Source organism: Takifugu rubripes, chromosome 16, assembly GCF_901000725.2.
Source record: "Takifugu rubripes chromosome 16, fTakRub1.2, whole genome shotgun sequence".
Lineage (NCBI taxonomy): Eukaryota > Metazoa > Chordata > Actinopteri > Tetraodontiformes > Tetraodontidae > Takifugu > Takifugu rubripes.
The window spans coordinates 5,090,946-5,118,518 of record NC_042300.1 but is presented as its reverse complement, the minus strand read 5'-3'; the positions used below and the strand labels follow the sequence as shown (position 1 = coordinate 5,118,518).

The following is a 27,573-nucleotide window of genomic DNA, read 5'->3' as shown; positions in this document are numbered from 1 at the left end:
TTGCATCTCGGCTCTTTTCCAGCTAGCCTGACATTCAAGTGTAGCCTGACTGTTAAGTAACGTGGTGAAAGGTACAATTTGCTGAGAAATTCTCTATATCATCTAGCAGTCTTCACACGCTGACAGGTGAGCTTCCCTCACAGAATGGGACTAATGATCAGCATGAGGAAATGGTTGGAGCAACATGCCAATCACACCAGAAGATGAAGCAAGGTCACACAGCATTTTGTATAATGAATTTACGACTGACGTGTTTTGAAATGCCAGTATTAATTTATGCTGACAAAATGTGTACTCTAGTGCATTTTCTTTACCTACAGTCATCAGCAACCAGAATTAAGAGTTTAAGGAGCACTTTATCTATGTATTAACACCAAAACTGACAGCTGTATACAACCACAGGTGGCTGGGTTTAATATTAAATGTGACCATTGCGTTTTTATAAAGCTTTTTTTGTCCACTGAGCAGGGACAGTGTCTGTACACACGCCTATTCACACCACCAACATACAAAAAACCTGCAGACTAATTTATCAGCACCTGCTGAGTGCTTTTCTTGTCACTGACCTGATACCAGCAGACAGCTGCCTGGGTAACACCGAACACCCAGCAGGTAGAGACGGACCAGACGGAGCAGAGACTGCGCTCAGTCGCCTCCCTTGGCTTCACCTCCTGTAACCAGAGATGATACCCTGTCAACAGCCGCCGATGCTGGTGTCCAGAGTCATTTTTCATTTTGTCACTCCCATAGGTGTGACCCTTCTGCACTCGGACACCTGCAGTCCTGCAAACTTTAAAAAACAAGAGCTGCTGGATTGGCTTACAAATGTGCACCACCTCACACTCCAATGCCCCCACGCGGACATGCACGGCAATGTGAGAATAGGTTAAAGCTAATTTATATGCTACATTTGTACCACAGCGAAACACAAAGGCTGAGCAAATCAAACACTAATGATTTTCCCCGGTAAAATTAATTGTAAATTCTTCGGCCTTAGTCATTCAATAGTGCCTCAGTTAAATCATAATAGCAGAGGTGGCCATCTATTGATATTTTCCTCACATAAGGAGCAACATGTTAGCGGCAGAGATGGAGCTTTGAGGCAGAGCTTCAAAGGGATGATGAGAACTAAATGGTGATGGTGGTGAGAGGAGGGAGCACACGGAAAAAAGGCAAGCCGTGAGATAACGCTTCGAGTGAAACATGCTTTTTAAATACTTTACATACCGTGGTCGTGAAGACGGAGCACAGAGAATACACATCATACATGGATGTGCCAGATGCTCTCAGAGACACGTGGGGTAAATCATTTTGTCAATCATTAGACAATTTATAGCCAAATTGTTATCTGAAACGTTAAAAAATGATTAAAGATATGTTGCAGAAGCAGAGTTACTGCTCTGTTTAAGTGGTGGTAGGAATTTATAGCTCTAACCCAGCATGGGGCCACAGTAATAAACACCCACTGATTACACCTTCAGCCCTGTAGTTGCTGTAATCCATCTATTTCCGTGACCTCCCCATCTGTGCAGTCACAAAGGGGCTGATGCTAAAGATGAATGCTGAGTGACATCAATGCCAATCAGCATTCACATCAGTGTGATCGTCTGCCCTCCATTTTGGCTCCATTTTGGCTTCAACAACCCAGAAAGCCCAGTAAGAAATGAAGCTGTATTACTTTGCTGATGATTTCATCAGTTTTTGACCACTGGAATGCTCAGGCACCTCTTCAAGAGCCAGCCACAGGTGTGATTATGACAGTCATAACTCCATCTGTCCATCCAGAAATAAAGTGACACAAGTACATAACAATCGGCTGCCTTTGAGAGATCTTCCTAATGCTGGAAATCCCATTTAAAACAGTGTCTGAGAGAAGGACAGGCTGTTTATTTCACTCCATTTAACTGACTTCTTCTCCGCTTGTGTGAATCTCAGCATGTGGAAAGTGTGCGCGCCTCATCCCAAACTTGCACATGTGTAATTTTAGCTTGTGCTTCCCTCGAGGCTTGTTTGCACCTCAGAAGTCATACATTTTGTTCCTCACCTGGAACTTCACCCCCCCCCCCCACTCACACACACACCTCTTTAAAAGCTGTGTGTTGCTGTTATTTGCAAACAACTTTAGTGCCGCTGAGAAAAGTGGGCTGTGATGTGGATCTAACCAAGAGTGAAGTCTGTTGTTCAAAAAACAATGTCAACTGGTACACAGACATTTGTGTAAAGAAATTGGATTTTTTAAATGGCACCAATAAATGATCAGTGTTTACAATAGTCCATTAGCTGCAATTTGCATCTTTCTGATACAAACATGCACCAGCCCACCTCCCCCCTGCAGAGATGTGCACCTCACCCAAAGCAATTAGCAGGAGTTGGTCAAGAGACGAAGGCAGAAGCATCCAGAGAACGATGAGTCCTCAGAGGACCTGGCGCTTTTAAAGAAGATAGGAGATGACACCAAATGATTAAATCCACCTTCACACTAAAAGGCACCCGTGAATAATTAATTGCCTAATTATAAACTTTGCAACTTCCTCCCCGTGTACTTTCTGTTCACATTGGGCACCAACAGAAAATGGAAATTGACATCCGAACACTGTTAAGTTCTAGAATATTAAGAATCGGAGTTTAGAGTGGAAATCAAGGATTGAGGGACTGGTTGAATAGAATGAATTTGATAGTTGTGGAGGATATTATTCTGTCTTTGTCCTGTTGGACATTTCTCTCCATTTTTCTCCTGCATCTCACCTGTCTCCAACTTTCTTGTTCTTCCCCGTGGGCTAAATGCCCTCCTCTCTGTGCTGGTGTTTGGTATTATGGACTGTCTGCTGGAATATGGATTTGCTCCCTTATAATTGGAGTTTCAGTCACCGTCTGCATCCCAAAATGGTAAATAAAGCTGTGCTCTCCTTCATCCTCTGCGCAGAGTTCTGACTTATCAAAAACGCATTCTTGAAATTCTTCTCAGACTGTCCATTACTAGTTTCTCGATCTTTTGTTTTTTGTGTGCTTCTATTGCTTTTTTATTTTTTTTTTGCAGTTATAAATCACGGTGCATTTAAATACAGCTCCGCGGCCCGGTGCTTATTTTGTGTTCGACCATGTAGCTGCACGTGTAACAAAAGCAAAGTGAAGCCGAGGACACGGTTTTCCAAACTGCAGCGACACTGATTGCAAGAACGGCTGAGGAAGAAAATAATCAATTTAATGTCCTTGCTGACTGGAGGTGATATCATTTATCTCATCCAGTGAGGCCTGTAAAACAGATAAATGCACTCCTTAGAATGAGATAAATCTGCCTCTCCGCATGTGCTCTGCTGAGCTGCCTTATGGGAAAGAGAGGACATTCTGTGTTTGTTTTCTTTAGTTTAGATGTACGACATGGCGCAATTTCATTTACTACCTCTGCGGAAATGAAACTGTGTTTGAAGCATCACGACAAGTTCACGGAGCGCCATTATTAACCCGCGCACGCCGTGTAGACTATGTATAATGCAAATGAAAGAATGTGCAGGTAACCTAACCTGACAATGTCCCTGCGTGTGCACTCACACGTGTGATTCAGAAACAATCCATCCATGGTCCTGTTGACACCTCCATGTTCCTCCTCCCCCCCAGCTCCTCCTCATGCAGCGTAACACACAGTCCCAGAAACCTGGACTTGAACTGTCCGGTCAGTCCCGTAGATACTTGACATGCTACATAACTATTCACGAGCTTCACGGAGACACCGCCGATGCTCTTGACAGTTCTGGGCTTTACGGCGTGGCAGTATATGAGCCTATGCATTATTCATTGAGGTAAGTCACACAGGCCGAGTGGGGCGGCTGTGAAAGTTGACTGTGGTATGTAGCCAGTGTGTAGAAGTGTGTGTGTGTGTGTGTGCAGCTGCCAGCTCAAAGGTTTGCCCGTCGTGAGAGCTGATATCAGATCTAATTGAACTTGATGTGAGACTGGGAAAAGTGCATCATTGTGGGCGGTAAAGCAGCCGGTTGCTCGGCGTCAGCGTTGCTAAAATGGGGAGTGCTTTAGCAAAACTGCTGCTCTCTGGGATTCTCATCTTCGGGTTTCCATGCGTGTAAAACTGGTTACAATTGGTGCATTTAACACTTTTCTTTTGTCCATTAAACAGCGTTGACTTGCATTAAACATCAGTGCGGATATCTGTTGTATCACCAACCGTTAAAGGTTCCAAAGGTGTCGATAAAGCTGGGGAGTGAAACTCGTGCCGACTGTTTCCAAAAACCAGTGGGTGGAAAAGAAAGTGGCGAGAACTAGGAACAAATTATTAAAATGTGCCGCAGCTGTAAAGTGTTCTCCAAGTAATTAAGTCGACAGCAGTTGGGCTCCAGCAGCTCCATTTTGAGTGTGTAATACAGTATATTTTAATAATGACAGGGCGGTAAACTGGCGCGTCGTCACGCTCTCTCTCTCTCCCAGCTAATCCTTTTACTGCTGACCACTCCAACAGGGCAGCAGTCCAGCCGAGCTGCTCGCCACTTTTGTAGGGGAAGGGGGGGGGGGTTAGACTGTGTGTGTGTCCACTGTCATTTCTGTGTACGTGTGTGACACCGAGCGCTTGTTGTTTGTGACGCGCCCGCCTGCTGTAAATGCTGTATGATTCTGAATACCCTCCAGCCTCTTGTTGCTTACCAGGGCGGCTTTATTCAGCACCATCTCTGGCTCTGAGCCCATCCACTTTGCTCTGGCCACAATGGCTGGTCGTGACGTGGGCAGCGAGGGTGAGCAATCTCTCACAGTCCAGAACATAATGTAAGTCCGCCTCCCTGGCTGTGCTGATGACAGCAGGCCAGCTGGTCATGCGAGTGCTTGTATTTGGTGCCTCTGTGGCTCTTTTGACGGCTGTGCACCAACAGTAGTTTATAGTAGTAAAGAAGGCACATAAAGTTGTCACCAGAAGGCAATTTTGGTGTTTATAGGTGTTGAACCAACAACTGAAATGAGAGGAAATGCTCAATGTTTGTTCTAACCTCTGACCTCGGTGGCTCTCTGCTTCACCATCACCTTCACCCAGATCCACATACCAGCAGTATGAGACAATACAGCCGGACCATCAAAGGTTCTCAACACTCTCACTTGCCATGCTCTTTAAATGAATGCAATTAATACGCATTAATGCGTGCTGGCTTCCAATTATCTGCACCGGTTCCAGAGTCTCTGCACACTGGGTCAGTGATGCGCTACAGCAGCTTAGTGGAAGATACAGTTTGATAAGTAACATCATTAGTTTCATAATGACCTCGACAAATACAAGCCTGTCGTTTCTGTCCATGTTTCAGCAGTAGTTGAAACCACCTCTGCTTCCCCCTCAGGACCCAACGCTGCCTCCCGGGATTGTGGGATCGTGAATCCCGTCCTCGCTTATTCTTCCCTTAATGTAATCAATACAGTCTTTCTTTCGTTGAGATTCGGGAGGAGCGATTCGAGTGTTGGTTTTATTTTTGTGAGCAGTGTACATGCCTGACTGTGATTCCATTACCAAATAGACCGCTCAGTTATATTGCCTTTGACTTGCTCTCCAGCTTGTAACACTGTAAAAAGTGTTTTTGCACAGCTCTATTACTACATGCAGTTTTCCTGCAATGCTTTACAAATATTGGATCACAGCAAATGGACTTAAAAGCAGGAAATAGTTCTTTCCCTGGGGCTTGTAAGGCAGAATAAGCGCATGTTTTATAGTTCTTATTCCTGTTCCATTCCTAACATTCCCCTCTTTCTGCCTTTTTCTCTATTAGACTGTTTTGATGACGTACCAATTAAGAACACATGTTTTCACAAATGAGGCTTCATGTTAGACAACAATTATTAGAAATTCCCCACGGATCGATGTGGCTTCACTCCAAATTTCACTTGCATGAACATCACAAGCTTCTCTTTTGTTGAGTGACAGTTTTCCAACGCAAATTGGTCCTGACAAATCATCACGACTTTGTCTTCTGCACTCAGATGTGTTGGAAGTGCTGAAATCCGCGACGACACGCGCCGAAAAACCTCTGCGACCGAAAACGATTTTGAGTCGTCACAGACGGGTGAAAGGCGAGGGCGGTGGACGGGCAGGGCAGGTGATTGACGGCGGCGAGGTGGTGAAAATAAGCCTTTCTGCATGGCCAGGGTCTGATTGCACTGGTGAAAGACAGACAGAGGCTGTGGCTGCTGTGTTTGCAGCATCAAGCTGAGCAAAGGTCACAGAATTATATTTATTTTTTATAGAAAAGTTTGCACAGCAGCACCTGTGCCACGGATGACAGCAGAGAAGTGGCTTCCAACCTCAGGCCACAAACAAAGCAGTGCTGCTTTCTCACTGGAGCCACAAACAAAAGATAAAGAATCTCTTTCATGCCAAATATGTGTCTTCCACTGCTCAGAGGTACATGAGAAGACAGTTTGCATAATCCACAGCTCTGAGTATGGGGCGAGGGGGGGGGGTGGGGGGTGGGTGGGGTTGGAGTGAACATGACTCCTTTTTGGCTGCTGCTTTCACCTGCTGGAGGTGGAGGACGAAACCGAAGCCACATAGCTCAGGGCTTCCCAGACAAACGCTGCGTTCAGCAGAAGTAGTGAATTGGTTGCGTTAAAGAAAGAATCTTTGTTCAATGAAATGCACAACAGCATGTTTTTTTTTTTTTTTAAAACAAACTTAAACTTACCTTGGCATTAAGTTGTGTTGTTTCATTTTCCTCGTTCGTTCTTACTGACACATCTTATCGAGCTGGATTTAAGCAATGATTTAGACCATTCAGCATTTTCTTTCATTTCTCCAATGGCTCTGTTTTTCATTTATTTACACCACACCATGCCCCCCCCCCTCACGCACACACACACACACACACCCTTTTGTTCCATCTGACCAGCTCTCATATATACCAATCTTCAACAACAGGCCATCAAAAGCACCCAGAGGGCCTCAACATGCAATATTGAAGATTTCCATTAGTACAGAATTGTTTAGGGAAGCCATGAAGGGTGTTTGTGCATTAGGAAACAGGCATGGAATCTTTATTATTTTAGAAAGGCAAGACACGGAGTAACCACCGGAGCTGGAGAAGGAAGGGAATTTAGCTGAGGGAATATGTAGAAGAAAGAAAAAAGTGACTAAAATGGAATAAAACAGAATTCACTATAAGTATACATGAGAATATTGTTATGTGTCGCCGTTGCATCACACTTCCGGCCAGGTTTAAAAGCTGAGGCCTCCCATGGGATTGTGTTACAGCAGGAATCTTGGTCCATGCTTTGCATTTTAGTCGGGCAAATAAAGTTGAAATCATGCCAATGCCCTGTTGTCTGTTGAGATAACTCTTCAAATGTTCATCCAGCTAACTAGTTCATGTTTATAATCGTTGGTATTTTGCTTGCTACCCCATGTGGTCTATATTAGGATTGCACATTGTTAACATGGAATCGTTTAAAGCTAGTGTGCCAAAGCCGTCCCTGGCAGAAATTATCATGTCTTCAGATATTTTGTGTACTGGAAGACTCTAGTCGATTTCGGCACTTATTGTCTGTTACAGTTTGGGTTTCTGTCAAAGGTCAGAGTTTCTATTTGTATAACATTAATCTGTTGTCCTATGCGATTTAAACAGAGCATGCAAATTGATTAGCATGCTAATTTTTTATGTTTTCTTACGTAGATATGAAGAAAATATGCTAAAACCAAAATCAAGTGAACCATATTTAAACATTGTGATAAACAATTCCATTGATTTGCAATTTACTTGGCACACACTTTTATTTTAAGCACTTGACCAGTAAAACAGATGCTCTGCAATGATGTGCTTTCTGTTTTCAATAAACACGTAAGCTACGCTCTTCTGACCAGCTGTTTAAGTAGCAGCTTACAACCATTAGGTGCACTGATGCAGTGTTAAAACTCTAATGCTCTTCACACACACACACACGTACACACACACACACACACACCCACACACACACACCAGCTCGAGTGTTTTCTCCTTTTAGGTGGCAGCAGCAGTCTGAGTAGCTTTTCATCAAATGGAGCTTTTTGTTTGCTTTGTGAAGTTACGTGTGTGTAGGCTTGGATAACAACACATGTCACATGTGCAATTTCTCTTTGAAGCCAGGAGGAGGGGGAAAACATTCTTAGGTGACACTTCTCTGTTCTCCCAATTTGAGTCATCACGTTTTCTTTGCTTCCATTCAGACACATCACACATGCGCAGCACTTGGGAGGGGACTCGCCGAATATTCCTGGCTTTCGTTCAGGCGCTACCATTGATGTTGAACGTAAACCTCTGCGGTTCAATGAAGAGTTGAGTGCATGTTCAACAATTCCACACCTGTGATTCAAACCCTGAAATTAAAGCGATCAGTCAAGGATACATTTATTTCCGACTGAATGTTTTTACATCCAGTTTCTGACACATCAGATGTACCTAAGGGGCCCCTCATTCATACATCACGTTAGTCCAGCAGGCCTCCACCCAAGCCCCTTTCCTCAGGATGAGTTCTATATGGGGGTGCTCCTCTCTCTCCAGTCCTCAGAAATCATCTCTGCCCCCCATTCACCTCGACGTTATCTGTCTGGGAAGGAGATAATCACTGCATGGGGCGGAATACCAGTTACCCAATCACCTCAGAGCAGCGGCTCCTGCCCTCTGGACTCCTCCTTTGCTGTCACGCTTTGCCGATTGACTGGAAGGGACATTTTGGTTCTGCACGATGCAGTAAAGAACAAGACTGCGATAAAAACATCTTCAGCCAACAAGATTTTATATTGTGCTGGATGCTGAAGTCTTTCTCCCCTAGTGTGACATTTGAAATTTAAAACAGTCATGACTGAAGTCCTTTTTTAAATGTTCATTGATTGTAAATGGTATAAATGAAAAGCTAATCTTGGCTAAAGTCAGGCCTTCTTTTGCTTGTTTTGTTGTTTCTCTTATTTCTTTTACCTTTAATGTCCCTAAATGGGGAAATGAAATGGCTTGAACACAAACCAGCAGGCTAATATTGATTAATTACTGATGGATTATGTATCATCGTGTCTAGCAGGAGTAGCAGCACATACACATTGTGTCTGACAACAGTCATTTCTTGTAACCTGTGCTATTTAAACTGGATTGGATGGAAATTAAGAACTTTGTGATGCTGAGGAAATTTCTACTTGAACCACAGGTAGCAGATCTTGGACCTGGTCCCAGGATAAAGTAATGGAGTGTAGTGTTGAAAATGACATTTCATAAAGCAAAAGACAGTATCAAATTAAAGTTTTTACATCAAAATGAGTTTAGAAAATCTACACTGGGCATTTTGTGAGGGTTCTCCGCGTTGCTCTTTCCCTTTCGTTTCATTTCAGAAAACAAACCGAAGGCTAATCCTCCCTAAGACGCGTGCAGCATAGAGCGTTATTTTCCGTCGGCTGTCGGCCACAATTAGAATAAAGCTGAGATTCTCAACCGTGTGTAACGTGCTGCATATGCCGTTAGCTTGCATATACATTCATCTTCTCTGCACCAGGAAAGAATTCTGAGATGCATCCTGAGCAAATGTGGCATTGCAGACCACCAAACCAAGCAATATGGTTGTTTAATGCATTGAAATGCCGCAGCGTTGGTGTAATAGCTGATATATGACGGCAGGAAACTGTTTAAAAGACTCTGCAGTCTGAACCAGTCCTCCAGTTTAACAAACCGGACCAATCTGACCAGCAGCCTTGGTTATTGCACCCTGCTCACACAGGCTTACTGCATTAGCACCATCTCAGCATGCAAAGTGGGACAGAATATTTATTTAGGGATCATCGGTTTACAAGTCCACAATATATTAAATATCCAGCACTGGGGAAAAGGGGTGGGTGTACGCAGCATAAGGGATTGTAACGGTCGGAATAACTTTGCAGCATCTCCATGCAGTAATATAGTTAGAGCGGATAAGTGGAACTTCAGCAGATTTCCCCTGGTGCCCTTTGCTGTGCTGCTCTTACCAGGGATGAGAAAATCAGATGTTCCTTTCTGGTGTATATTTCCCTTTTTTTCTCCCCGTTTTCCAATTTTACTGGGTTATTTGTACTGAAGTTGGTGGATTTAAATGATGTCAGTCTCAGTTCGCGAGTTCGAGAGCAAGTGGCATCTGTGTTTACAGGGTTGAATGTACATCTGGGGTAGCCCCCCGGGGTAGAAAGAGGCTGGCTAAGCTCCTTTCACAGGAGATAACTCCATGAGTAGATTAGTTTGAGGTTTGACGTCGGGTGTACCCTCTGTTCTGTCTGTGTTCCTGATGGTCACTCACACTGGGCCTCAAAAACCACTAAATCCCTGCCTGATCCAGTCTTAAAGTAACACACACACACACACACACACACACACACAGACTACACAATACACATCACAATGACACATACATCACTTTAAATTGCACAAATTGCTGTGTATACATGCATAGCCTTAATTATTCATTAGATAAACAATTGCTGCACCAGGAAGTCAAGGCTGCAAAGCTAATGTGCTCTGAATATACATGTGCTTGTTTTTTTTTCCATCAGTGCTGCATGTTTCCAAACAGGCCTTCCTGCCTGACACCCTGACTTCACCCAGCCAAGGAGTCAGAGCAGAAGTACCGTCCTGTCCAGAGAGGCTCTTGTGTGGCTGAACTCTGAATTGGCACAAATGTGATGTTGTAACCATCATTAAACCGTTTCAACTTGTGAAATGAATCCATCAGGAAATGAAGTGCAAACGAGGTCGAGCGGGCTGGAGGTTTTCTAAAATCTCTGAAAATGGTTTCTGAGAATGTTTTCTTCTTCGTCTCTAGTCTCGACATCATGCAACGTCAGGTTGTATTTTACTTAGTTATCTGATTCAATATTGTTCTGGCTCTGATGTCTGTTGGCTCAAAGCACAGCAGAGCATCAAGCTTTTTGAAGTTATCTGATTATAAAGCATTTTCCAGCTCTCAAATAACCACCAGAAGTATGAGTACGATTATTAACTGCAGCCTCCCCAAAATTAGTTTCTTCCTTTGTTTTTCCAGGTTGACTTTTTTCTGTCACTCTGTGGTTTTATTGATTTTTATTTCATCTGTTATGAAAGACATTTAGAAAAATAAGTCCTCACACTGCAGTTCTCATAAAATGATAAAGCCTGGTCAAGCATCACGTAAGGCTTCACAAAACTGCTGAGAAGTGTCACTTTTTCCACATCATTTTTCATTTTTCAGCACAAGGGGTAGGACAGATGCTTAATGCTCAATTATTTATGCTGAAGGCATCCGTGCGTTGGGAAGGAATTCAAAATTAAAATCACTTACAAGCATTCATAATCCACTCTGGGTTAGAACTTTCTAATTGGAAAACACAGAAAATGTGTTGGGGACAACAAACGGACCCATTAAGTCGACACCATCTCCATCTTCGTCTGAGCATGTGAGGGCCCTCTCAGAATGTAATGGCTGGTTTCTGGCTGGTTTTGCTGAGTCTCCATTGCGACTATATCTGGAGGTGTGAGAGTTAAGACTAGCCAGGCCAGCAGGAATCACGCCACGAGCAGGCGGCCGCTGCTGCAGGACACGGCTGGATGGGCTCACTGAAAGCTTCCCTCAGCGTGTGAGGCGATGCTGAAAGGGTGGACGGCAGCTCTGCCCGCGGGTGAGCCGGGGGAGCGTTATTGATTGTACAGCTGTCGCTTTTAATTACGATTCTAACCGATCAATGCAGAAGGCTGCAGGAGCCAAAGTGACATTTCTCCACTCTGATTACTCACGTCTCCTTTGTGGCGTGACTGTTCTTTACCTCCACCCGTCTGCAGCGGGTTTTGAAGATCAGGTTTGATTTGTTTAGGTTAACAAACAAGAAACAAACACATGCAAATATTCCTACATTGGCCAAATATGACATTTTGAGAACTTGGTTCAGAGGCACAGGCCCAGTCTTTAAAGTGGTTGGGAAGAGTAAATGATCTCAAGTGTCTAATTCATGGTCTAGCCTCGGCTTAATTTGAATGGAAAATTTAAATCGACCCCTACACGAAAGGACACGTTTCCTTATGGCTGCAGAGCGTTTGCAACGGTGCCCTTCAGTGTTTACCCAGTTAAAACTGAACACTGCACTAAATCAAAAGTTTCTGGGCGCATTACAGCTCCGAACTGATGAAGTGGGCATTAAAGAGCTGAGAGGATAATGGGCCTAAACAAGGTAAACAAAGCCAAAGCACATTTGCTTTTTGATTGATTCCAGGACAGGAGGAACGCTTCCTGCTCACCATAAATTCACTCCTTTATTCTCTACCTCTTTTTAGGATTTCTCCCTACCGTGCCGTCCTCTGCTCCCCTCCCAGGTGCTTTCCTTTTTTCTCCGAGTGATTGAAGTGCGGCGTTGAAGCCATTTCTGGTTCTTTCAGTTCTTTGTCATAACAATATTTCCCCCATGAGACACGTTTAGTTGGCGGTAGACTGATCACTTTATTACATCTCTAACAACTGACTGTCCATCCATCCATCCAGCCGCTGACTTTCTTGCCAGGAAGTGTTCTGCGATAAAGGCAGATAAAGAGTCCCTGCAGGGATTCGTGGGTACACTGGGTCTTCTCCCAAAAGACCCAAAGAAAACACTCAGCTGGAGATGAAACAGCCGCTCTTCTTTGTGATTCACATGTCAGTACTGTCAAGTTCAGTAGTCCAACCAAGGTTGCAGCTGTGGAGTCATGCGGAGGAACCCGCGCAGCCCCCTGATGTTCACCAGCCTAATGCTGCTCCTCCTGTGAGACTATGTTTCCAAAAAGGGTGCAAGAGCAGTCACCACTTTCAATAGTCTTAATAGGAATCTCTGTTAAGGAAATTGTGCTTTTGTTTTGGCGTGTTAGCAGGAATGATTTGATCAAAGATCTTATTCCTTGTCACTTTAATTTGAAGTTATTCTGCATCTTTAAGACTTAAGAGTAGTGAAATGATCAAACCAGCGGTGTGTCGCTGTGTTTATTGTAAACTGTACAAACTACCTGTGTATTAAAAGTGGGGGGTGCTTTCACATTCTTCAACCCTTGCGTGTGAATCTCAGAGGAGAGCTTTTGCTGATTGGGATCACACCAGGACAAGCGTGGCTTACTGACCCTCATCTGTTTCCATGGGGACTAAAAAGCCATTTCTGCCATTACTGAGATTAGAGTCTTATCTGCTTTTGTTCTATTTGGGAGAAGCACACAGAGACTATCTGGAGGTTCAGTGCTGCTGCTCTGCCTACCTCTACTATCTTTACCTAGAAAAGTACGGCCAAACTTTTGGTGCAGTGCTGAATGTCAGTGCGTCATTTGACAAAATACATTTAGTCTTGGGATTTATTGTGTTTCACCTCATCGTTGTGTCGTGTGGTGTATGTTTTTTTTATTTTTATTGTGAGGCACATTTGAATCGTAGCCCTTAATACTCGCGTGCGGTTTAGCGACCCGATGAAAGCCTTAAGCTCCATGGATCACTCCCGTCTCTCCTATCTGAAGATTATCATGAGCTGCGATTTACATTTTTGGGGTTTCTTGTAGCATTGACTTCCTTTTGCCTTCCGGCCTGCCCTGAAATTCTTTGACAGGGGCAGTCAGTCCTGCATTTCTCAAAAACAAAGCTCAGTCAACCAGTCCAATCTCCACACCTTCGCTCATCTCCTCCGAGTCTTCTCCCATTCTCAGGTGACCTGTGTCTAATATGTGAGTGTATATTTGGAGAAATATGAAATCCCGGTATTAGATCGCCTCACAGAATTGTTAAAAATGTTGACTTCAGAAATACTGATGGCTAAAATTGTCCCATTCGGTGGTGCAACATTTTTATGACCAACTGCAACACTTGTTTAATTGTTTTAAATCATATTTTAATCAACCTTCCCAAACTCAGTGAGATACAATAAAAGTCTGTGTCATGCTCAGTAAATCTGGAAAAACAACCTGGATGAAAACTGATTTATTTGGTGTTTCAGTCTCTTGTCAGATGTGATCGTGTGGAAAAATGCTGATGTCAGTTCAGCGCAAAATTTCAGGTGATGAAAGGTAATCTGTGCTCTAACTCCCTGGTGACCTTTGACATTCACTTCAGAGCATCAGCTGTTGAATGTTGCTGAGAAAAAAGCTAATGATAGATGGTGATGACACAACTCTGAGAAGCGGCTTTGTTTGAAGATCATCCCGCCGTAGAGCCACTGGCCATGAAACTGCATATTGGCAAAAGATCGTACGTAATTACAGGGACGCCCAAAGGCTGCACAAACATATTGATCCTACAATATGTGCAGTCTTCTCTTCACTAGAGGAACTCCCTATGACCTCCTCATCGCTACTCTTTCCTCCCCCTGCTTTGCAGACCTAGCTCTCTCAAGCCCCCCAGGGAACTGAGAGAGTCTGCGTGCCTTGTGTGATGATCAGTGAGTCTTAGAGAGATCCTGACAGCCAATCATCTGTCTTCTTGTGGCATGCTGCTTGGCTTCACATTTCAGCAGGGTGCCATTTCTTATGTTCCTGCCCGGAGAGCTGTTTCATATTTGGAACGGACTGCTGGTTTTTCTCTCATCTGACACACCGACACACCTCTGATAGCCCTGCAACGTGTTTACTCGGTGTTTACGCTGCAGCTTTGTTTTCAGGCAAGTACGCCTGCACGTGTCTACAGAAATCGCTCACCTCTTGCAAAATCAGTTTAGGGGAGTTGCAGGGGAGGCGTTTTCTTTTCTCTCTCCCACTGTTCCCTCACTATCCCCGTTTAAAAGGGAAACTATCCTATTGAAAATGTTCCCAGACTCGACTCAGTTAATGTGGAGAAAATGCATGTGGGGAGTTAATGTGATTTTGGCTGAGCAGATTAGAAATGTCTTTCATGGTCACATTCCAATATTAGTCCAGAGCTAAGCTCTAATATATGATTCTTTTGTGCTTAACCTCATAATGTCAAGAGACCCATAGTCAATTTTGGCATGAATATTCTCTTCTGGTGAGAGAAAAGTTAGCTCCTCCAATCTTCTAATACTGCATTGAAAAGCGAGGGGTTAGGGGAGTAGCATGTAGCAGAGGGGGGAAAAACAGTATAAAAAGGAACATTTTGTGGCTATACTGGGGGGAAAACTCCTCGGGAAAGAGCATAAATTGCTATTCCAACACATGCTGCGAGTGACTCGATGTGTTGGGAGAGCCAACATTTGCCCAAATGATCCCAGCTGATGGGCTAAGCTAACAGACTGAGAGTCTCGTCTTCTCAGCAGGAGCCAAATCCTCAGAGTAAACATGAGACTGATCCACGTTCAATTTAAATGACCTCCGCGCTACTGTGTCATCAGAGGCAGAGGCAATTCAAATGCCTCAATCACACTGCACTCGATTCTGGTGGGATTAAGCCCCCAAATCAATTAGAAGTCTCCTCTTATCTCATTCTCCCTCTCACTTCTCCTTCTCTGGGGTTGAGGCCAAAAAGGAAAGGTGCTTAAGTGCAGTATGTGTGGTAGAAGCAGTCTCTGGCTTGTAATTATAATTGATAATAGTGAGATAATTAGAGCCAATTTCTTGCTGTGCTGAAGCTCCTCTCAAACTGTGAGCAATGTCAAATAAGGCACTCTAAAGTTCCTCTGTGGCACAATTCATCCAGCACCAAATCAGAGCAAAAGTCATCATCTGAGACGCAGCGGTGCCATTAAAGTTTGGATCTCTTTTACTTTTCCCGCCTAATAAATTGCTCAAATATATGATTGAAATATTGCTGTTATACCTAAACTGTTTGACCACAGGTTTCCAAGGTCAGCATGCTGACCCCGATGCTTCATTTAAAAGAGCTAGTATTGCGAAATAGTTGCAGTAAATGGACAATACGAGGAGAGGTGTGACCTGTGAGGCCGTTCCTTCCCCGTCCGTGGCTGCTGTGCCTCAGCTCTGGGAAGAATACAGTTCTAAAGGTCACAAGTGTCCTTCGGTGGCAGGATGAGAGTGAATCCTCCTTTCCCCTCTCTTTTTTCCTCTTTCTCCCCCAGCTCTTATGTCTCCTCCTAGTCCAGGAGAATCAAAGGAGATCATCTGCCTTACAGCCCCGTCTTAGAGGAGAAGGGGGCGTGAGGAGGTGTGTGCGGGGGATACTGATCTGATGGAAGCGAAGTAGCTGAGAGAATACTGGAGGATTGTCAAGGAAATATATTTAGTTTCGTCATTTCAGTTGCACATTTGTGTCGGAAACCCTGTAAAGGAAGTTCTATGGTATATAATGTCTAACCCTGCTATCTATGACCATGTAGGAATAATTCTTTTTCTATATTTTTTAATGCTGTGACACAATTTGTTAACCTCTTTTCTGGGTCTTGTCACCTTTGTGTTGCATTATTTGCGTTTTGAATCATCTTTGCGAGGTGTTTTGCATCTTGCTTGGTTCGACCCACACCTGACTTCATATACTTGAACATCAATGAAATACAGCAAATGTAGCCATCATTTGCCGCTTCATCAAACTATTTATTGTTTGCATTTCCAAACGCTGCCTGCAGGATTTTTCAGTCCACATACATGTATTCTTGCTTAATTACTGTAGCTTTGCGCCACGTCAATATCTGTGACAGATTTTGAAAAATTAAAAATACTCCAACCAACCAAAGGGTGAGTGTGCCGTCCTTGAAACACCTCGTTGGAATTGGAAAGTTTTGACGTGCCTGGACTTGTGCTGACAGTGAGATTAAAATGTCAAGCAGGAGTTTTTCCTCTGTTCTGCTCAGTCACTCAAGAGCAGCTGAGAGCTCAGCGGATGACGTGAATAGGAACAACTATTAAGGCAAGAAAGCATCATCGATGTGACGGCACATGTTCCTCAGACACTCACAATGGAAACAAAACAGAAAAGGACAAGATAGAGATGACTAAATAGAGGTAAATGCTGAATGAAGCGCTGCTGAAAACCCATGGATGATTCAGAAGGACAACGAAGAGAGGTGGACACATGGGGGGACCACATGAAGAGGAACAAAGACAAGGCTTTCAGGCCCGCAATGGTTTGTTTTTTTTAGCAGTTCCAATTGCTGAAAAGAGGATAAATTCAGCAGAAAATGGCAGCTGGGCAGCACGAGCTCCAACATCACATGGATAGAGAAAAATGGGGATTTGTCTCAATTTTTTGGCAATGAAAAATCAAAAACTCATCAGCTAAAACAGCGCCGGTAAATTCAACCTTCGCTGTGTCAAAACACGTGGAACATGTGTAGATCCATCCATCTGTCCATCTAGGCAAGCCTTTTGCAAGTCAAGTGAGCACAGAAACATTTTTGTCAGTTGTTTTCCAAATATAATTTTAATACTGAAGCAGGAAACACTGACAACCTATACAGAACAAGTCGCTGAGGACAAAGAACGGAATGCAAATGAATCCATATATGGATTTTTACCTGTGGCAGAGATGCATGTGTCAAAGTGGAGAGCTCTTTGCTTTATTTTCTCCTTTTGTTTTTCACTTGTTCCGTCTGTCTGTCAGTAATCAATAGTCTCTTCATCAGATAAACGTGAGGAAGCTGCTTCAGGAAGCCAATCAGATAGCTTAAGTGGGAGGGAAGGACATTTCAGATCCAAATCAGCTACGATGAATCACAAGGGCACTGCTGATTCATAGGGCACAGCTTGATTTAGGCCTTAATAAGTGTGATTCAGCCCCAAAGTGGCTGCTCAAAATTGACATTCACAAATGTCCGAAAGCTTCAATGTTGTCACTCATCGTATGGAACACAGCAGCTCATGCACAGTGATATCAGCAGGAGCTCATATAGACATCCCACCTGTCCCAGATCCCTCCCCTCCCGTACCCAGGGGTCCTTATATGGAATTTTCCGATTGTCACTGGAAGATTCACCAGCCTCAGCTCCAGTTACCTCAGCACCCTCCTGTCTCATTAAGGTTGTTGTTGAATCCCGTTCCTCCATCTAGAAATAGGTAACAGTAATAATTTTCCATAAATATGTTTGGAAGGTTCCTTGTACGTGAACAGTCCATAACTGAAGGAGCCGCTCCAGCACGGCCCATCCACACCACTGACAAATTCTAGCTGAGCTTAAACTGGGGTCTCGAACCAGCCCGACATGGGCTGTCGTGTGTGGTGGGACCAGTGAGAACATGTGAACCCTGTCCAGCCTGCTGGGAATCGTAAATCAGCTAGATCCTACTCACCAAAATGGTTTTATTTCTTCTGAGCTACACACTGATGTTGACCACTCTGAGTCCTTGTCTTTGTCCTTCCAGAAAAGATCCTCACGTGCTTTACATTGTGGACATTGTCACTATTAGTCCTTGTTTTCCCCCCAAAACACCATTGTTGATTCCTAGCAACTAATCCAGTTCCCAAAATGGGAATTCATTTGTCAGTAAAGATTGTCAGGGGAAACGACGGGAGAAAATGCGCAGTGGCGCAACACCTGGAATGTAATTTGGAACTTGTAATGACTGAAGCTGCAGATTAGTTACAGGCTAAACTATAAAAGCATATTTGCACATTTTGGTCTCCCAGCATGAGCTGTTCCAAGGCCAGTACGCAGTGGAGGCAAGGCCTTTAAATAAACAAACTCATTCCAGTATGTTTCTTTTTTGTATTCTTGATTTAAATGTAAAAGAAGCTGCCTAGTGTTCCTCAGTAAGAAGGATCACAGCACATAAGATACCAAAGGAAGTGAACCCGAGCCTTTGCTGGGGAATTAAATACACAGGATATGAAAAATGGCTGCCTAGCTGGCCACATCCCTCGCTGCCATTTCTGTCTCTCTGGCTCACCGAAACACCTCAACCGGAACCGCTCTATTCCTAGAGCTGCTGGCCAGGTCCATATTTATTAGCATTCCCGCATTAATGTCTGACTGTATTTCAGCAGACAAATAACGAGCCAAGTCTCCATCGTGTGTGATGACTGATGTGTCCCTCATCCCCCAACAGCAGGTTTATTTCAGATTTGAAAGCAAACATTAACTGGCCAAAAATTACCCTTCTGCTTTATGTTCTATCTCCTCCTCCGACTCTGTTGCTTCTCTCTCCATCCTGCTCCTGCTATCGTACCCCGGAATCATCCATCAAAGCAATGGGGGAATAATGGGAGCTCCCTCTCTCCAGGTCGAAGTGACTGCTGTACCTTCCATTACGACTGAGACATGAGTGATTACTCTGCTGATGGAGGGGAGGTAATAAGAATGAAGTGATTTTAGTGAGAGTGGTGAGAGGATGCTGCTGGTTTTACTGGTATCCGTGCCTTTGTTTCAGCCTGGGAGGAGTGGGGTTTCTCCCTCACAGATACCCACAAACATGCCAGTCATTTTACTGCTTTGATATAAGGCAGCGCTGCATTTGTTCTAATACATATAGGCGTTATCTTCCAACAGAGCGCAACCTAAATAAAATCTGCCTTTTCTTCTTCTGTTTTTTTCATCTTGGAGAGCTTCAAAGCCCTTCTTCCAGTAGTCGCTTGGAAAACAAACGGCACCCCTCTTGAAAGCATATGACAGTCATGCGTGTGTGGAGAAAAAAAAAGACACAGTCCACATGATTCATGTTCCGGCTGATTTTCGGTAAAAATTGCGGCAGGAACAAAGGAAGGAATGACTCATCTCCCCGGCGCTGCATTGTCGTACGTTTTGATAAGCAGTCGTGCTGCCTGCAATTGGAAGAAATGTGTCATCTTTATGAAAATTAGGTGAACCCTGCAAGTTAATTGTTTCAAACACTCCGAGTCATTTACGAGGTGAGGAGGACTTTGTCGTCTCTCCGTGAGTATGCCTCATTCTCCGTCTTCAAAATCTAGAGCGTGACCTTTGCTTCTCTTTTCACGCAAAGACGTTGAAGAACCAACATGAGCCAGTTTTCTTCCTTCATGTAGGTGTATGAAAGGAGACTCATCATATTTCACATATCACATATTTCCAGAGCTCTCAGATGGTGAAAATCTAATTTTATCAGCTTGGTATTTTTTTTGCAATGACATGAAAGGTGGGTCACATGAAAAATGGCTTTCTTGTGAACCAATTTGTAGTTTAAAGATTTGTCTTATCACACGCATTAAAACCTGCTGAGACACGAGAGGCGCAGCGCACAGACTTTTGACCTTCCTGAGAAGGTAGCACAAGCAGCTTCCATTTAAATGGACCGAGGTTCTGTCCTGCATCTGGCTCACATGAATTATGAGTGTGAGGCAGGTGTAGACCAGTGGCTGTGGGCTCATTGGTGTGTGATCCCGCTTCACACGACCATCTGGACACGGTCTCAAACACTGAAATATCACACAATCAGTCGTGCCAGGTGTCAGGGCGCCCGGGTGGCCCTGATTTCCCCTGGTTTCCCCTCCTTCAACTCTGGTGTAACACAGGCTGTTCTGAGCACTGTTGAGCAAAATGTGGCTAAATGTTGTGGCTAAAGGTGTACTGAGATGAGATTCCCGTTCAGATTTGCACATTTTGTTTTATGCAATAACGAAATACGCACTATTCATCTGCTGCCATTGAGGATTTGTGACACAGCTCCTGAGTTTATGTCTTCATGTTGCACTGGGAACAGCATCTTTTGCAGAGGTATTGATTTGTGGGGGAGATTTTCATCTTTGTGGAGGTCTTAAGACCATCCTCTATCCTTGAGAACTGAAGGATAAAAATGCTACAAGCTATATGAAAATGCTAATACCTCCAGGAGGTAGCTATACTTATTCTTTCGACGAAAACCAGACTGTGTTTATTGAGTTTTGGATTTGTATATCCCAAATATCAGGGAACATGGTTTAGAGAGTTAGTAACGTTTGAGTGTGTTTCTATCTGTAATAGAGGTTTTCTTTCTGGTTTAAAATGTTTGTGTCATGGGAAATAAATTCATTAAATGTAGCATTTCTGCATTTTGTCCCACTTATTTCTACATCAGAAAAGCTTCTATACCAAAAGAACCCTATATTTTAGCCAAAAGCAATATGTTTCTGTCTGAGCAGCCTGTTATTAGAACATATCAATGTGACAAAAAGAGAATCGTAACTGTCTGATTCTGTCTGATACAGAAAATAACAAAAGAAGACAAAAGCCATGAAACTGCTCACAGTGAATGATTAGCTGATGGTGAAAGTTGTGGTCTAAAATCACCTTTTCTTTTGTGTTCTTGCAGCCTTAATTGAGAGGATGATAGCTGTGGATGCGTTTTACACCAGATGAAGCCACCTTTGGTTCCCTGTGGGTGGACGGTGATGGAAGAGTCACCATTTTATGTGCAGCAGACTCATCCACGCTGCAAAACTACCGCTCAAACTTGTAGCAATAATCTCACTTCCCAATGCAGAGCTGTGAAATAAAAGCAGTCATCCAAGAAGACCGAATGTGTTCTGTGTTACACAGCTGGGATGTTTTAAACCCGTGGCCCTGTGGGAGTGATGGATCTCCTCTCTGAGAAGCAGCTACACATGGTGCTTGAGACTGACATGGATGACTGTGATGGATGTCAGTATTTCTGCTTAGAAAATGCATGTAGAGGAATTCTGACCATGATTTATCATCAACCAACTCATGAGAACTAAATCTCAGGCCTGAAAAGGAGAACAAATGGGGCCTTTGCTTTGAGTTCCATATACAGTATATGGCATTATAGTGAGTACAGTATGAATGCCTCCACACATGCACACCCTGGGCATAGAAAGCTATAATACCCTGACATTTACTATGAAATATCATCCTTTTATCATCTGTATATCATCACTTATTTCCCCATAAGAAGGACCTATTGATCTAAATATCACATCCATCCTGCTCAGCCACCCAAACTGCAGAACTCACACGCAAGTGCTCCCGAGCACCGGGAGATAAATGAATGTCCATTAAGGAGGTTAGCTTGGCCTGTTTGAGGACCAGCCCAGACCAGACCAGGCCGAATTGGATTCTAATAGATGTCCTTGATAGTGTAATCACTTTAACCCTCTAAGGGGCCTCTTAAGTGACCAAGCAGGCAGTAAGACAGGGATCAAGACAGGCAGCAGGAGATTTCAGACAAAATTAGTGCCATTATGATCAATCAGTATTGCCACTTTTGTTTGTTTGGGGAAGAGAAGGAAAAATTGAGCACATCTGACCTTTGTGTGGACGCAGTAAACCGTGGTATAGCATTATTAGGCCCCTCATGGATTATTGATAACAGCATAGCAGGTGGTGCCCAGTGGCAGCAGGCTTGTTGAAAAGTGTTTTTTGAGCTCAGCCTCATGGGACTGACTCATACATTTGTGGGGTATTTCTGGGGGAATGTGTGCAGGAGAACCATCGTTTTCCACCACACTGTTTAGAAGAATGAGCATCAAAAGAAGTTAAAAAAGAATAACCATGTGAAGATCAATAACTTTATCCATCTAGTCTTATAATCCTCTGTGAAACTGCAGTGTAATTTTAAACTTGGATTGTATATTTTAGGGTTTCACCTGTATTTGCAGGCTTCAGGTCTTTATTCGATAAACCAAAGCCGCCTTGCAGGCTCTCGTCTGTCGCCGGTCTGCTCTCCCTATGAAGTATTGGCTTTTGTGCATCTTTTATCCACTTTGTACATCAGTATTTACTTTGAAATCCACTGCAGTCATGAGCAACATACATATATACTCAAATTACCTTAATTTGAATTAATTCACATTTTTGCTATGTCGTCTGTGTCTCCTGGAAAACAATCAGAAGCTTGTGGAAATTCCAGGCAGTAATTGTTATTTCAAATGATGATGAAGGTGAAGTAGGTTCTTGGTTTTGGTGCAATTTTACATCTATTTTGCTGGTAATTACTGTGTTTATATGTCTCAAATATAGAGTGACACACACATAACTGATGCAATGCAGCTTTCATTGCTCCTGCATCTTAAGTAGTCACATCACACTCAGGAGAGTCAAAAGAGATAATGGATATTTGCAAAGTGCATATTAAGCAGACACATATGACAACTGTGTCAGCATAACTAAGCCTTAACAATAGGCCTTATTAACACTGTGAGCTAATAGTTGAAGAGTCTATCTGCTGCATCAGAGGTAAATGGAGGCTCAGCACCTTCCTTTGTGCAGAACTGCAGCCGATGTCAGGCAGGAGTCGGCTGAAGATGAACAATTCCGGGAGCAGAGGTATGAGGCAGATTTAGAGGGCTTCTCTTTCTGTTGAAGCCGTTATTGAAATGTAGTAACAATGAGGGTTTGTTTTTAACCTTTGGAAGACCAAACCAATTAAAATGTGCTTTAGATTAATAAATTAGCAAAAAACCAATGAAGACTTGCAGCTCAGTGTCCAGCTTGATATACTCTTCTGTGTTAAATCATCTTAAAATGATTTAAAGCGATCCCAGGGCACAACTTAATGAGGTAAAACTATGCAACATAAGGACAACTGAAAATATCGCATGTGAAAAGATGTCATTTGGGGGCCTGTTTCAATGAAAAATATAACCTTCAATATTGTCACATCATCATCATCATCATCATCATCATCATCATCATCATCATCATCATCATCATTAAAATGCATTTATTTCCTTTGCTAGTATGTAATTTTGGCCAATAGTAGCGTCTCAGGGAACTATTTTGCTCCCAAGGCGATAAAAGCGCCACACTCCAGTTACTGACAGTCATTTTCTGCCCATCTGTGAGGCGGAACTCGTTTAAAGATGAAACCAAAGATGTAAGAGGCACCCTGTCACCAAAGAGGAACCCCTGCTGGATGGCCTGGTCAACCTGACATTCGTTAGTTTCCTGTGTGACAGCCACGTACAAAGCACTGTTGTACTGGTGTGATGACTTTGCCTGGCTCATACATATAGTCCATCTATGCACGTCACTTACTGCATGTATTATCTCATTCGTTACAGCATGTTATGGCAGCTAAAACATACAGCGTTAGAAAACAAGTGGCTGTAGTGTTAAAGTAAACCATGATATTGTGTTGAATTCAGTTTGAAGCCACCATCAAAGGCTTGTAATTCATTTATTATGCCCTTTTTATACAAAGGGAAATAAGGTGTGACACCCAGGGTGAAAGCACGAGCCACCATTATCCTTTTTAGTCATTCTAGCATATTTATTCAAGGTGTGAAGGTCCTGCATGTAGTTAGCGTTCATTTAAATTTTTAACATGCATCACCTTTACGCGGGAGTTCTCAGCCCTTTTCCTCGTGTGACGCTCTGATAGGGCTCATTAGAGAGAGCTGCTGATTCATCTTCTCATCACAGTGATGCTTTAATTATCTTATAATCCCAGGACATATTATCTGGGTCTTTGATATTGTTTCAACCAGGTGATCCAGGACCAATCAGCAACAGTCAGCATCATAGTTTGTGACATTCTTTCAAGCTATATGTATCGAATCATACTGGACTTTTATTTTTCTCACTGTTAATTCTGGAATAATTCAGGCCTCCATAATTAGCCCTTGTTTTATTTTCTAAGGAACAACACAAGGCCATTGATGTCTTTCTTCTCACCTCCTTGTAGCCTTCCCTCAGTCGTTTATAGGCCTTGGTGATATATAACATGTCTTCTATCATATGTTGCTGTCCTGCTCTTCCTCTCAGGCTTTTTTAAGACCGGCAGGACTTCAGCACCGTGGACAGATCCACAGTTCTGGAACTGTCCACGGTCCTGAAGTTCCAAATCCTACTTCCCAAAACAGCCTTAACGGCCACAAAGTGTACTACAACTAACTGAGCCACGTCAAGCTCTAACAAATATATATATATTCATTTGAGCAAACATGGCGCGCAGGGACTGTTTGGGGCTGTTAATAACAACATTCCCGGAAGTTATAGAGAAAAGCAGCAAACAAAGCGTCCTCATCCGCGGACATTGTCCGGGTGGGTAATTTACCCTTCAGCTTTGAATTTTCCTCCACTCAGCAGAAGGCGGGTCAGAGCGTCTGGGTGGGAGAAACCCACGGGTCCATCCTCATTCGCGCTGAGCGAGCCGAGCTGAGAGGTGCGCGTTCACGGAGCCGGCGGAAGAAGCGCTGCTGCCGCTGCCTCTGCCGCTTCACTTTTAATACCCCATCATCACCAGCATCAGCACCATCTCCTTCTCTCTTGCTTGGACAGAGAACATCCTATAGCATCGCTTCTGGACGGACTAACGTGGATTATCTTAATTTTCCTTGAAAAAAAAATAATTAAAAAGAACAAACAACCGATATCTGCACGGAATCGACTTTGCATTCTAAGGTAGGATTAAACAGGAGGTTTCATAATTATTATTGCTGTTGATTTCGAATATGGTGACTTTAATAAGATTTGATTTTAGATTTGAAGGGGCCGGGCTGGTTAGAATTAGTTTGAAAGCTCTGACAGAACCCGACAGGAGCGTTTGATTTGCGGGGAAGCCCTATCCTCAGGAGACCGACACAGTTCGTGACAAATGTAGGAACGAGTAAACGACGCCGTGATCCAAAGTTTCCATCCACGGAACCGCGTCCCGGACAGCTCCGGCTGTGTTGGACCGAACGCTGCCGCGCACTGGCGGCGCACTTAGAGCCAGTCAAATCGTTGGAGCGAGTCATAAACGCTGGGATTTCAACTGCAGCGCGTTTAAATTCGGGTTTCGAGCCGCATCACTAACAGCCAGACTGCCACCGTGTGAAGAGCAGAGGGAAAAGCCCGAGCACGGCTGGAAAACGTTCCGTGCCCTCTGTTCTGGGGCAGCAGGTCGGCTGTCCCTGACGGTTTCAAGTACTCGATTCTATACGCCTTTTTATAATCCGTGTTGGATTTATTTCATGGGATCATGCCTGTTGGCAGTAGAGGGTGTTATATTGCTGCAAAACTAACGTTTCTCTGTGTGCAACACTGACAGTGGAAGCGTGCCAGCCTTTATTTCTGGCATCACAGAAACCTCATGGAGGCTATGTTATTGCACATCCTGGTTAAATCTGCTTCAAGACCAGTACCAGACTAGTTTTACCCACTAAAAATGAAAAGGATTATGTTTAGCCTACAAATAAAGCTCTGATTGTGAAAGTCTGCCGCTCTCTCAGAGTACATGATAGATTTCTCACAGGAGATATTACAATCCCTTAAAAAAAAAAAAAAAATGCTGCCGTTTATGGAGTTGTATTTTTGATGCTGATTATTTTGTGATATTTTTTTTCAATTTCTTTCTCCAGGCCATTCTGCTACTCTCGCAGAAACATACTGTGAAACACAAGCAGCACGATGGGAGGGAGGAAGGGCTGTCCAGTGCATGATGGGGGCTCACCTATGTTACAATCTATGTCAATAAATCTGAGGCAGAGAAGCTGGATAGTTATTAAATATCATATATGGCCGTTGGTGTCAGCAACTCACTTTATAAACATCAAGTTTACATCCTAAAAAAACCCCCAATCCATTAACTTCACTAAAATGATTATTTTAAAGACAGTTGAGTCACTCAGAAGACACCAATGTGTGGTAAATGTTTGTTAATGTTAGTGCTAGCAAAGCAACAGGAGACCCTGCAAATAGCCCAAAATTGCTTCCTAATTATCTGGTTTCACCATCCAGAATGAGCCATCCAAAGGGTAACATTACTGTCATGTGTGGGGTTCACTGAAGGGTATCTTATCATAACAAGCCTGTGAGTGAAAGGATGACTAAAATACGCTCTGTGAAATTAGCCTTTTCACCACATTAGCCTGGAGGCTAGCAGAGGAAGCTAAGCTATGTCTGCATCTAGTCATTTATTTTACAGCAGCCCGATTAATGACCCCAGAGCCTGAATTGATGCACATCGATGCTTGGTTCCATTCAGATCAAACAAGGTGCGGCTCTTGTACATATTTGCTCGCTGGAGACGCTCTGCCACTCTAAATCGAACTTTAATTAATTTTATTAATTACAACTACATCTACCTTACTCAACATGGCTGCCATGAAAAAGCAAAGGAAGCCACGCAAACATGCAGCTTTTTATTTCATGGTAATATGAAAGTTTCAATTAGTGGTAGATAAATTGGAACAGACACTTGACAGGGCTTTCAAATTAAATGTCAAGGTCTCGAAATGGAGAACATTATAGCAAGACTGAAAACAGAATATGTAAGTTTGAACTGCTCACTCTTTGCTTTCAGGAGACATCGACTTTATCCTGGACACGATTGGCCATTTGAACAAACCAAACTTTTTGTGGCTTTTTCCAAAATTTATGACCCCTAATATCCCAGATGATATCAACTGACCATCCAGTGGTGTCGGTACTGAGAACGAAGGATGAGCTCCTTCCTGAGTAACCTGAGCTCAGCCAAGGATGCTGCTGAGAATAACTGATTTCAGTCTCTGCAAAATATGAGGTGCACATGCATCAGTACGCTTCCAGCTCAGATATTTAGTAACACACGCAGGACTCACACAAACCTGCATCACCACTAAAGTTCTGCCTTGGTGCTAAGAACATTTGAATTGGATTGGAAAACGCTTAACATTTCTTCCAACAGGTATTGACAGATCACTGTCTGTAAAAAAACATCAGGAAATGTAACTAAAATTGGAATTGACGACCAAATTCAAGACCTTAGCGTTATCAGTACATGTGCACATGCATGTGGGTCATGTGATTTGATGTGTTCAGTACAACATTAATCACCAAAAGCACAGAAAAGATATGTGTTTCCATTTTCAAGAAGAAACGTA

General features: G+C 43.3%; 1 protein-coding gene across 15 annotated transcripts in view; it reads left to right on the top strand.

The window, feature by feature from the left end:
• Positions 1-24,834: 24,834 nt before the first annotated feature.
• Positions 24,835-27,573, top strand: part of LOC101079387 (neurexin-3b) — a 194,018-nt gene continuing 191,279 nt past the window's right edge. For 10 of the 15 annotated variants that reach the window (XM_029849448.1, XM_029849450.1, XM_029849440.1 and 7 more), the window contains exon 1: positions 24,838-25,132. The gene's annotated coding sequence lies outside the window, so the exon portion shown is untranslated. Of the gene's footprint in view, positions 25,133-27,573 lie in introns of all 15 variants that reach the window. The other 5 variants (XR_003891242.1, XR_003891241.1, XR_003891240.1 and 2 more) reach the window with 3 other exon arrangements.